The 11,040-nt window shown below is 39.2% G+C and overlaps 1 protein-coding gene across 2 annotated transcripts in view; it reads right to left on the reverse strand.

The window, feature by feature from the left end:
• Positions 1-9,982, reverse strand: part of RP1 (RP1 axonemal microtubule associated) — a 252,577-nt gene extending 242,595 nt beyond the window's left edge. For both annotated transcript variants that reach the window (XM_033126403.1, XM_033126402.1), the window contains exon 1: positions 9,832-9,982. The gene's annotated coding sequence lies outside the window, so the exon portion shown is untranslated. The remainder of the gene's footprint in view (positions 1-9,831) is intronic.
• Between the last annotated feature and the right edge of the window lie 1,058 nt (positions 9,983-11,040).

Below are 11,040 nucleotides of genomic sequence, written 5' to 3' on the forward strand. Positions count from 1 at the left end.
TCCTGTTTCCTGTGTCTCCAACCCAGCTGCCAGCAAGAATATAGTGGTATGACTCCCCTATCTATGGTTCTTTTGGTGTTCCTTTTTGGCCTCACTATGTCCTGCATTCTTGTGCGAAGAGTGGGACCAGAGTCCCTGCATGACATCTAGTCTCCAGAACTGTAAGACAATAAATTTCTGTTGTCTAAACCACCCAGTTTGTGGTATGTGGGCACACCTAGAAAACTACTATTGTTGCTCGTTTGAAAAAGAACGGAGTGAAATAATTGATCTCACTGGCCCCTCAGGCCTAACACCTGTGGTTTCATAAAGGCTTCGGCTATCCAGAGGCTCTGAGTCCACATTTGGCCCTAGGAACCTATCTATAGTAATGGGAGGGGAGGGGCTGCATCTCTCAGACAACGAACAAATATTCATTAAGAAACTATTATGTGTCCAGCACCAGGCTGGGCATGGGACAGTCAGGAACAGAAAGACAAAATCTCTGTGACCCAGTATTCAAGTCTCCCAGGAAAGAGCCGGTGTAAACAACTAATTACAAATGTGACGTGCGCTGTGGAAATGCCGAGCCTACCCTGGGAAATTAGACTGGTCTGTGGGCCAGGGGAGACTTCCATGAGCAAACAAGCTTTAAAGAGAGACAGGAATGGGAGTGAGGAATTAGCACCCCAACAAATAAAGGTGGGGTGGGAGGGGCGGTGTGCATGTTCCAAGCAGGACCAGCGCAAAGCTCTCACAGTCCGACCATAATCTAAGGAAAGGGAAGCCTAGGCAGCCATGAAGGGGAGAATAGAGGGCTGGCAAACAAGAACAAACATGTCCTCTGTAGTACAGAGACAGCCGCCAGTCACAGCCCATTAAGGCCACACAAGACTGAGGAGGTAATGTTCACAGCAGCTGCAGTAGCACAAATTTCAAAGGAATTCTATCCTTCAAGACTCACATCATGAGTTACTTCCAAACTTCAGTTATATTTAGATTTCTGTTGGACCTAGTGGCATTATTTCTGTTTTCTATTTAAAAAATGGAGTCTAGCAGGCTGAAAACAGAATTTATAAATCAGTATTTATTATTTAACCTACATCGTAAAACCCATTTTCCTTTTCAACATGTTTTGATCATTAGGTTCCTGTAAGAAGGTGTGTTCTGTTTATTTGTTTGAAAATAATTAAGAACAGTTCGACAAATACTCCTATCTATACAAAAGGAAAGATACACAGAACACTAAATACTTATTAAATTGGTTTCTGAAAAATTATGACAACATTCTGCAAGGATTAATATTGTGATGTGTACCAGCTTTCTCCTTACCTCCCTCAAGACAACGCAGGAATGAAGGCATTTGGAATGTTGTATTTTCCACATAACTTTTAAGATTTTGGTTCTGCTCTTTGCATTATTAATAGTTACTGTTAATATTTATTGAGTACTTAGTATGTTCCAGGCACTGAGCAAAGCTCTTTACATTCATTTCTTAAGCCTCACAACAGCCCAGGAAAGTAGGGACTTTTATTGTCCCCACTTTAAAGGTGAGGAAACTGAAGCTTGATGTTGTTAAATAACTTATTCTCCGTCACACAGAAACTAAGTGGTGGGAGCCACTTATAATGTCAATGATTCCTGAATTCATAAGGAAACTGGAGTCTTCCCTAGGTTTCATTCTATGTATTAACTATATTGAGGAAACTGGAGAGTTCTTCAGATGGTTCATTCATCATCAGAGCACTTGATTTTCACCTTATGGAACTTGAAAATATTTGTCTCATACTATTCATAGCCACACCCAACTCCCTGAAGGATAGAAGAGCACCAGGATTTTAATGTCCTTGGCCACAGTAAATCAAGTTCAGCCCAAGTTGTATTCAGGACCAGCGTTCTCTCTCCCAAGTCCCCATGTGAATCACATTGTGATGTATGAAATCTTCCTACCCAGTTTATCATGAGACGATCAATCAACAAAATATCTCATGAACACCAGCTCTGCCAATTGATACAATTCAATTCAACAAGTATTGTTTGAACCATATAGAAAGGATTCCTAGCTGTATCTTAATATCTATTCTTTCCTTCTTTTTAATAAGAGCATTTTTATTTTTTTGTAAGCCAAGCACATTTCCCAGTCTTTGTTGCAGCCACCTGCGATGATGTCACTGTTCTAACCACTGAGCTGGAGGCAGTAGTGCCGTATAGTCCTTTCAAAAAGACACCTGAATAGTGAGGGCTCCTTTTTTTTTTCTCTTCTTCCTCCTTTCTGTTCTAAAATATAGCTCAAAGGCTAGAGCTCCTACAACCATTTGGACCCTGAAGTGACTTTGGGAATGGTAGCCATTCGTAGCAGAGTAAAAAGATCAAAGAATCATGGGTCTTAGAGTTGTAGATGCACCTTACCAGCCTTGGACTGTATCTTCATATTTTTTAATAAGAAAGAAATATAGTTGTCTATATTTCATGTTTCAGTTGTGTTCAGCCAAAATTATCTGAGAGTAGCACCTACTATGTGCTGGGCATTAGGCTAGAAATAAATCTCCCTCCTCCTCCCCCACCTCCAATACACACATACAGACAAGAAAATAAATAGTTTGGGTATTTGGACAATATCTGATCTAATGAAGTAATTACAAATAGGTCATACCAACCACAAACATTTCTTCTAAAGATTTTACAGAAATCCTTTAGAGGACCTGAAATGTTATGAAACATTCTCAAATCCACTTTGTATTAATTCTTCTCCCACACAGAGTAGTACATTTTTTTCTGAATCTACAAAGTGAGGTCTAGCTTCCCATTGCTTATTACATTCAAAGACCATTACACTGAAAATGATGACCTCAAAACCAGTAGGAACACTTTTCCTTCTCAATCCCACTTGTTAAAAAGTAAAGCCTACATGCCTATATTTTTATTTTACTTTTCCTGAGGAAATATCTTGATAATAAGTGAAATGACTGTAACTTTGATAAGCTTTGAATTATGCTGTAAAAATAAAGACTTAGTAGTTTCCCGAAAGGTATTTGGATCTGAGGCTATAAAAAAATTGCTGATATTGATGCTTATATTAATTTGGAAGTGTAGGCATCCCTCTGTATGTCTAAAGACCTTAAGTGATAAATAACAATAGTTTTTTCATCACGTTTTGTGACTAAAGGAAAGTTTGGCAAAATATGTCAAATAGGCATTTAGATGTAAGGAGATAAAATAATTGCCTATATTAAAGAGTTTTTCCTTTAAGATTTGTATTTGGAGAAGCAAAAGTCAGATTGCCTTTTGAGCTACTGGTATTCAAATCAAGAATATCCAGGGCTAAGAGTGAGTCCAAAGCTACAGTCAGGACAAGCAGGCAAATTGGTCATTTCCTGACCTGGCACTGGGGTTGGGCCAGTGTGAGCATCTGAGCATTTTGTGTTCACCACTTACTTCAGCTAGCACTCCCCACAGTGAGCATCAGATCCCAAAACCCTTCCTTCTACTGTTATATCTAATTCAGCACACATTGCCTGGTGCTGTAAGGTGTTTTGTCTCTGTGGCTTGTAGTAGTTGTTGGTTTGAGCTTTTTGTAAATAATTTATCAACATTAAACCTCTTATATGTTCCTTTATTTCACTTTCAGACAAATACCATGTTTCCCCAAAAATAAGACCTAACTGGAAAATAAGCCCTAGCATGACTTTTCAAGATGACATCCCCTAAACATAAGCCCTAATGCATCTTTTGGAGCAAAACTTAATAAGACCAGGTCTTATTTTTGGGGAAACACGGTAGAATGGAAGCCCTGGGGATGGAAGTGGCTCTGAGATCAGCTATGGCTCTTTGTAAGGCTCACCTCATGTTAGAAAACCACAGCTCAAACAGGAGAAAAGTAACCGAGTTAAGACAACTCATAAAAAGAAAGGCTGGAATAAAGCAACTACCAGGTGGAGATACTAAATTAAATGGCTTTGATCTTGCTAGCACTCATTCTGGCCAGTCTTTCCCTCAGGTAGAGAAGGAAATGGGTGGGGTGGAGCACAGCCAGAAGAAATGTGATGTGTCCTTTGAGTGATTTAGAAAGAGGAATACAGAGGACCTATTAATAAACTTTAGCATCCTGACCTACCTCTAGAATAGCCTGGGGTAGTAAGCTCAGTGTCTTCTGAAGCAGGCATTTAAGTTTCCCTGTCTCCCTCTCATATCCGCAGAACAACATTGATTAAGTTGGTGTTGAGAGGAGTTAAAGATTATTGTTAGGAAAAGAGAATGTGTATTTGGTTGAATACTGTCTGTGCCACAAAATTATATGTTGAAGGCCTAACTCACAGTGCCTCAAAAGGTGACCTTATTTGGAAATAGAGTCGTTGCAGATGTAATTAGTCAAGATAAGTTCATACTGGAATAGTGTGGACCTCTAATCCAATATGACTTGTATCCTTATAAAAAGGGGAAATTTGGATACATACACACACACACAACGAATGCCATGCAAGATGATGGCAAAGATTGGGGTTATGCTTCTACAATCCGAGAAACACCACATATTGCCAGTAAACACCAGGCATGGAACAGATTTTCTCTCATAGCTCTCAGAAGGAACCAATCCTGCTGACACCTTGATCTTGGACTCCTAGCCTCCAGAACTGTGAGAGAACAAATTTCTGTTGCTTAAACCACCCAGTCTGTGGTGCTCTGTTAGGGCAGACTTAGGACACTAATATAGAAGGTATACACCCGACAAGACGCAAGACTCTAAACAACTCTGAGCAATCAGGTCAGTCTAGAGCCCAGAGCCCTCCACATCAGGCTCCCCAGAGAGTAACAGTGAAGGACAGTGTTTCTCTCGAACCCTTAAGTACATGTCTTCAGTTGATGAACTTTGTGAAGTCTCTCCTATCATGCACATGTAGGGAAGAATACGCAACCCTGATGTTTGGGTAGAATCCCTACAAAGTTAATGGACCAGTACGATAAGTTCTCACGTAACATCATCGATAAGACCTGCGACTTTAAGCAAAATGACGTATAACAAAACCAATTTTACTATAAGCTAATTGATATAAACAAGTCAAGTTCCTACATATTTCAACATTTTAATGAAATGACATCGAGGACCTACTCTATGGGGGCTTTGGGCCTGCTAAGATTTTAGCTGCTTGCAGGCCAGCTCCATGAGTGGGCCCATCTGTTTGGTACACTGCAATCTTCCTAGGACCTCACATACTGAGTGGATCACAGTAAGCACTCTTCTTTCCAAGATAAATCTAAGAGCTCATACTCCACAGAAATTCTCTGCAACCTGTAAATCCAATTGACACACTCATATCTGTTAACACCTCCCACCTGAGAAAGTGGAGATTTCCTCATGTCCCCTTCCTGCTGATCCCTCAGATGATCACTCACATGTTAGAGGAATGAACAAGTTTACAAGCACTGCTGGCTGCTCAGAGCTCTTCCTATCTTCAAGGAGACTGGACTAGAAGATGCACAGGAGTTCCCATCACAAGGAAGTGGTTAGCCATGCTGGGCTTCCAGTCAAATAAAGTCTTCTTCAAAACAGATAATGTTCATAACTTGGGAAAAACAGACTTCTGTGGTTTATAGTAAAAGTGGCTACCATCTTCTTTTAACTCTGAAGCACAGCCCCTCCACTTATTCAGTGAGTGTATTGAGTTCAGCTAAATCTCTGAGCCTGTTTCTTGGTCTGTGAAGTGGGGCTAACACAATAATCACTAAGATTTCATGAGATGGTGGTGATAGCTACTGCTTATTGAGCACTCCTTTCTTCTGAGGTCAATACTACTACTCTCCCTGTTTTACCAAGAAGTAAACAACAGCTTAGCGAGCTTGGGTAACTTGCCCATGTTTGTACTATGAAGTAGATCTATGTTTCCAACCCAAGCCAGGCCCTGGCTCCAGAGCCATGCCCCACCCCTTGATCATAAAATGTGTCAGGTGTCTGGTGTCCCATAAATGATGGTATTTATTTTAATGTCACCATCAGACCCTGTAATGACAAAGTGGGAGAGATCCTTCTAGCAAAAAAGTCTGCATTAAAAAAACAGGCCTCCAGAGGTTGAGGAGCACTGCTGTATGTCTCTCGAAGGATATCAGTTCCCTGAGTTGACCAGTCCTGACTGTCCTGGCATCACAAATATGAGCACGAGGATGAAAGCTTCAAGCCCCACCCACCAGAGACCTGGCCTAGAATGCTCTAGGGAGAGTCATCATTTCTGTGAGGAACACCATAGACCACCATATCTGTCACATCAACACATAACTTGAGGTAGATCTTCATGGGATGAGTTTACTCACATTTCTACTGGAATAACCAGCATTACTGCTTATAGATTTGTCCTTTCCTGCTATTTCCATTTGTTAGACAAATGTATGGATCTTGGAGCCAAGGTGTGAAGATTTAGATATTAATAATAATAATAGTAATAATAATAACATTTGTAGGACATTTAAAATGTGCTGGGCTTTTAAATATCTAACAACCGTGCATCACATTTATGGAAATGGAGACTCAGGGAGGTGAATGACACCTCTCCATTGACATTCACTTAAGCAGACCAGGAGCCTCCATATGACCAGCCTAGGTGACCAGCATCTGCATTACCGATTCAGGGCAAAGTCTGTAGAATTAGAAGGCATTTGTCTGGCCTTGTGTCTTTGAACAGAACTCTCTTAGAGACTTGCAAAGACCTTTGGAAAACTGCGTTTCTCTTCAATGCTGAAGAAGATGCCATCTGAAAAAGCATCAACAACAATGCTTTTTAGATCAATCAATATTGAAAGCTTAGATAATAATTATAAATTTATAGTAATACTTCACCAAACCTAATATTACTAAAAAGTGTTTCTTTTCACTTATTCTAGAGACTGGTTTATAGATCATGAACAAATGTTAACATTTTGATATGCTCTTCAGGGATACCTTCTCTGAGACATCAGGTAACTTCAGAGGTGAATTATGCAATTTTTAAAAAAAAACAATCATGGGCAAATGTTATCATTTCAATATGCTCTTCAGGGATGCCTTTTCTGAGACATCAGATAACTTCAGATGTGAAGCATGCAATTAAAAAAAAATCAATCATCAATCAGTCTTCATTTTTTTAATGAAAAATGTTGTATCCATATTTACTAGTTTCACATATGAACATAACTAAGACAAGAAATTTGAAATTCTGAGTTTTGAATCATTTGAGTAATAGAAAAGCTGCTGAATTTTTTAAGAAGATTCATTTTTAATTACTTAATATTAACTACTACCATATCATATTTCCCTAGACAAATTAGAAGAACATCCATTCATTCAATAGCCAATCTCAGATACCTTCTGTAACTATACTACTTTGTTGTAATAAGTGATATTTATATTAATGTCCCTGAAATGCTACAAAAAATTTGAAATACCTTCTCAAAGAATAACCAACATTTATTTCATTTATTTGAGTAGATTTCCATTATTTGAGTATAATTATTGTATGTATGACATTGTGGTATTAATTCATAAATTATCACGATATATAATTAATTAAAATATGATATTCATCATCCATGCATAGCAAGTAGAAATTTATTTGTAGAATGTCTTAGCAACATTTATTATTGATCTTTTTTCTGTTTGATAGTTACTAAAATTCGTTTGTGACTAAGTAATTCAACCTGAAACAAATTCAATGGCCAGTGTTTACACACTCTACCAATTAATCACTTGAAAAGCCACAACTTATTTTTTTAAAAGCCAGCTGTGCTTTCTGTATGACTTGCCCAGGGAAGTCATGCCTGCCAAACTTCTAAAGTATTTTCTTATACTGAAGGAATCCTTCAGCTGTGGTAGTGCCCAAGTCTTCATTGTGTTCACAAGTTTCCAAGGGTGCTGTCTGGTTTTTATGGTATGTTGCTATTAAATGATTCTAAGATATTAAATAAAGTAAATACAAGCAGAAACTTAAACACCTATTGCTATGGTGACAATGGCAAGTAATTTAACAAATCACTTTGAGTTTACTCAGAATCTATACTAAAAAATTTAAATATATAAATTCTGGTTGGCCAAAAAGAAGAAAAAATGTGGTTTCATAGTATATTCTTGTGAAAGTATTATGCCATGAATTTCAAATATACCAAATGAATAAGTAGGTTGAGGCCTTAAGGAGCTTTAAGTAGTAGAAGCTTTTGTTCAATTTGGTTTTCAGTCTGTGGGGCCAGGCTGACAGACCCTCTTCTGAGGAGTCAGGTCTCCCAGGGAATTATGGTTCATCCCAGTGATGCCACCCACCGCTCAAGTCTGGCTGAATGTCCCTCCCCATAATCATCATGGTCTCTCTGGCATCCAAATAGTGTATCACACCTCCTGAGGCTGAAAAGTGGCCTTGTCTTTGATGCTGAGGGGTCTATGACAGCTAGCCACATGCTTATACCTCCACGTGGAAGCTCCAGTTCTAGTCCCACATAATACGGCCACCCACATAGATATGACACCAAATGTGCCACAGGCTGTGGGGTCTCCCGGCATGGACAATGATGGACAGCATGCCACACCCAGAACAAATAATATCTATTTCTTTATATATTGAGTACTCACAAAATGCTAAGCACAGTATGTGGTAGCTTTACACAGCCCTGCTATTATTATTCCCAGTAAACAGGTTTTGGAAACAGGAGAGAGAGGTGAAAGAACTCGCACAGCATGGAGTTGGAGCAGGTGTTCTGAACCACTACACAATATGGCCTCCATGTAGAAACCTTAGGGACCCGTGCCGTTCCTAGGGTTGGGGAGTGTGTCCAGTGAACACAGTGAGTTAGGTGAGTTAGGAAAGGAGTTTCTCACCAGCACTGCCCCGGCATCTACTCTAAGACTTCTGGCCTGTCTCACATCTGAAATGAGCCAGGACTTGGTGGATCTAGTACTAATGCTCCATCCAGCTCCACAGCAATCAGAACAGCTAGTAACTTACTGGAAATGAAAACAAACTTCGCTCTGAGGCATCCACACCCGGGAGGAGCTGGGTTCCAGCTCAGACCTACACCTTCTGACTCCACATCCTGTGTTCTTGCCATGATGCCCCCAAAGCTTCTCCTTTCAACTTACTTGTTCTGCAGACTAGGAATATGTTTGCAGCTTGAATGTTAATAATTGAACATGAAAAATTGAAAATGAAAGTATATGAGAAATTAATGTTATCCAAGTTAGAAACCACAGAGCCACATTAAACTCCTGCTTCTCCCATTTGGGAACTAAGTCCCTTAATGTATCCCCACTCCATCTCATGTTTTGAACATTCTTTGATCTGGCCTTTCTCATCCCCAATAGTCATCTCACATCAGACTGTCTCGGTAGCCTCCTAACTGGTCTTCAGGCATCCATCTGGTCCTGTCCCACTGGGAGCCTCTTTCCCGTTTGCTTCCACAGTTAATAAATGTCAGTTATTATATCTAAAACTTAAGAGTGGTCATATTATTCCTCTGCCTAACACCCTCCAGTGGTCCCCCAGGGCTTTAGGGATCAAATCCCAAGTCTGATGTGTGGCCCTCAGGCTATTGAACTTGAGGGCAATTGTCCAAACCTCTCAAAGCTAGAATACCTTAGAAACCTCTGCAAAAATGCCCCTGCAAGAAAAATAAGTTCACTCACATTTCACACAGCAACCAAGACTAAAAATTATTTAGCTCAGGGCTTTCCTGCTTTCTTTACCATCTTTGGCATATTTTCTACACCATTAAACAATCTTCCACATTTAAATAAAAGTTAGATATCCTCCCTTTTAAAAACCTAATTATAAAACTTAAAATTTTAATTACCATTCCCTACCAAAAACAAAAGACAAGGAGAAAAAAAAGTATATAGTTTACCTGTAATTTCTAAAACATATGTAGAACTACTTCTGTTGCTCCCAGAATGGCTTAATCAAGAGGGCTAAAGTCTGGACTAATCAGAGTGAAGGGCTTGGCATCACTGGGAGCCTGTTCCTCAGATGAGGCTTAGGAGTGAACCTGGCTTCTGTTTGTGCTGGTCAAAGGGAATAGCGATGTTTGAAGTTTGCGTTGTCACCTGTAACAACAGCAAACACTTCCCATAAGTCCCAAACCACACACTGACAAAGAATAGAGCTAGTCTGAGGTCATGACTGTTATTATGTATCAGTGAGTGGATTCTTCTCTTTTGATAAAGAAATACACAAACTACAGCACATATAGCTGCTTTCCCTTGTCTGTCCAGTTGCCTATAATATCCAACAAAATAACCTATTCTAAATAAAATTGAATTTTGTTAAATGGTTAACAAAATAACGTATTTTGTTGTTATTCTAATTAACAGATCTTTAGTGAGATAGATATGCTGTGACATATGAACAGATGAGCATTTTACTTTATTTGAAGTTGATATTTTGAATATTTATCTAGAAAAGTATGTTTCAAGTCCCCATGACAAGTAAATTGGTTAAATTCAACAGGCATCTTTTTAGAGTCTGCTACATTTAAGACATGTGCCTGCCAAAACAACAACAAAAACCCTCTGACTTCCAAGAGTTCACAAGCCAATTATCTTCTGTACTAGATGACTATCAATATTCACATATTATTTTTACTCCTCTCTCATTCTCTCAACAATCATATAAGTACATATTCAGAACAGACAGACATAAGCTCTGAGCAATGCCAGCAGCCCGGGGAGGTAGGGGCCCCAGAAGGTGGTAAATTTATTAAATCATTTGTCATCATCATTACCTTCATTTTGGTCACCAGAACCCCAGGTTGAAGGTCTCGTGGTGTTTTGTCGTGGGTTTTGAACAGCTTTATTGAGGTATAATTAAGACACAAGAACCTACATCTATTTAATATGTACAAGTTGATGAATTTGACATATGAAAGCTCCCGTATACCATCACCACACTCAAGGAAACAGACATATCCATCACCTCCCAGAGTTTCTTTGTGTCCTTTCTTGGGGGGAGGGGAGGAAGGATAGTTTATTTCTTTGTGGCAAGAACACTTAACATGACATCTATCCTTTTAACAAATTCTGAAGTACACAATATTGTTAATTATAAGCACTATCTT

Source organism: Rhinolophus ferrumequinum, chromosome 14 (assembly GCF_004115265.2).
Source record: "Rhinolophus ferrumequinum isolate MPI-CBG mRhiFer1 chromosome 14, mRhiFer1_v1.p, whole genome shotgun sequence".
NCBI classification, from domain to species: domain Eukaryota; kingdom Metazoa; phylum Chordata; class Mammalia; order Chiroptera; family Rhinolophidae; genus Rhinolophus; species Rhinolophus ferrumequinum.